This window comes from Pteropus vampyrus, unplaced genomic scaffold (genome assembly GCF_000151845.1).
Source record: "Pteropus vampyrus isolate Shadow unplaced genomic scaffold, Pvam_2.0 Scaffold54, whole genome shotgun sequence".
NCBI classification, from domain to species: domain Eukaryota; kingdom Metazoa; phylum Chordata; class Mammalia; order Chiroptera; family Pteropodidae; genus Pteropus; species Pteropus vampyrus.
In genome coordinates, this window is record NW_011888835.1 from 7,703,961 (window position 1) to 7,706,273 (window position 2,313).

Consider the following 2,313-nt stretch of genomic DNA (forward strand, 5'->3'; position numbering starts at 1 on the left):
GAAAAACAAAAAAAGAATAATAAAGAAGTTACAACTACATATCTGTCAACAATTATTGTAAATGTAAATGGATTAAATCCTCCAATCAAAAGACATAGGGTGGCTGAATGGATAAGAAAATAAGACCTTTACATATGCTGCCTGCAAGAGACTCACTACAGATTGAAAGATACACACAGACTGAAAGTAAAGGGATGGAAAAAGATATTTTAGGAAAATGAAAAAGAAAAAAAAAAGTTGGGATAACAATACTCATACGAGACAAAATAGACTTTAAAACAAAGGTTATAATAACAAACAAAAAAGGACTCAGTAATCCCACTTCTGGGTATTTATCTGAAGAAACCCAAAACACTACTTTGAAGGGACATGTGCATCCATATGTTCACTGCAGCATTATTTACAATCGCCAAGATATGGAGGCAGCCTAGGTGTCCATCAATGGCTGAATGGGTAAAGAAGTGGTAATATATACATACATATATACCTCTTCTTTACCTAGGGAATGGAATATTACTCAGTCATAAAAAGAATGAAATCTTGGTGGAGGGAAACAAATGTGAAGTTTGATAACTTCAGAAGTTCAATATGTCTAAAAATGGCATTTTTAAATGTACAGTGCGAATGGGAAATGTACACACATTAAGAAACAAGCAATCAAACAAATATGCATCGAGAATAACATCAGGTAATAACAGCTCAATACAAAGAAGAGAAGAGGGCAGACATTTCAAAATAATGAACAACAACCATAGAAACGCTGGGCTACTGTCATTGTCAAGGACAGTCAGGATGAGAGGTCATTCTCCAACAAAGATAAATGTGATCCGAAAGAAAAAATCTTTTGGTGTAAAAATCCTGTTCCACTTGCATCGGGCACACTGTATTTATTCAGTGAGATATAAAACAAAAAGGGATAAATCCATCACTACCTCTCAAGGTCATTGGAAGAAGAAAAAATAAAGAGTACATAGGTGTGGGCCTGTTGCACCTGTTACAAATAGATATGGGTCTAAATACATCCCTCCCTTAGATTAATTAATCATTTTAAAATGTATCAGACTTTTTCTTAGGCAGATATAGCCATAAAATGTTAACAGTTCGAAAAACTTTTACCTCAAAATAGCTTAAAATTCAGTATAATTTAAATATTTTATTACTAAACAGGTTGAATATTTTTCATCTGTTTTTTTTACTTTTCTGTCCTTATTTTATGAATAATCTCTTCTTACCTTTGCCATTTATCCATTTAAAGTACTATTTTGACTATCAAGTTAGCAATTTTTAAAAAGCAATTTGATATATGTATCAAGGCAGTTTTACATCTTTTTACATGGTAATATCATTTTTAGGAATATATAGTAAGAAATTCACTTGAAACATAGAAAAATCATTTTATGAACAAAGACATTCAAAATAAGAGATATTTATAATAGTGCAATACTAAAAACAGCCTAGAAACACACAAAAATAAAGTAACGTGAGTTTTATAAATAATATGAAAAATTCTTATGATATTTCATAAAACAAAAAAGAAGTCGTTTAAATACTATCACATCACTGTGCAAATATGCATAGAAAAATGACTGGAAGACAAAAATACAAGTATTGGATGATAGGATTATAAATAACTTTTTTCTACTCTAATGTGTTTTCCATATTTTATCCAATGAGTATGTATCAATTTTAATCACATATATTTTCTATCATGAAACCTGAAATGCCATCATTAGAAATGCATTTCTTTAGATTTTTGAAGAATTTGATCATAAGGACTCATAGAAAGATGGCTCGAAAATCAATAAATGATGCCTGAGTAATGAATATGGTAAGTGGAAGATGGCAAGTGATAGGTAGGTATTAGAAATTTTGCCTTAGTCTATGGCCATGCAACCCTGAACGTGCCCGATCTCGTTTGATCTCGGAAGCTAAGCAGGGTCGGGCCTGGTTAGTATCTGGATGGGACCCCACCTAGGAAGCCAGGTGCTGTAGACGTAAAAAAAAAAAAAAAAAGAAATTTTCTTCTTAGAAGATATATCAATTAATGATTCTATTTACAATTGAGAGAAACACTCTCACTTTGAACAAACATTAGTATTCTTAAAGGCTATTGAGTTATTCACAGACTCTTCAGGAAAGCCCAATAAAGGTGAGAGGCAATGCACCCAAAAACAACACTGAAAATCATTCTAAATCCCTGGTGAAGACACCACTGCTGTCTCCACTGGGCTGGGACACTCCATTTTGCTTCCCAGATAATGCAAACTGTCGCTAGAGCAGGTGTCACCATAGCCATGGGAAGTTCAGTATTTA

The 2,313-nt window shown here is 32.7% G+C and overlaps 1 pseudogene; it reads left to right on the plus strand.

Annotated features, from left to right (window-relative positions):
- The first annotated feature begins 1,877 nt into the window (after positions 1-1,877).
- On the plus strand, positions 1,878-1,995 carry LOC111739816 (annotated as a pseudogene).
- The last annotated feature ends 318 nt before the right edge of the window (positions 1,996-2,313 follow it).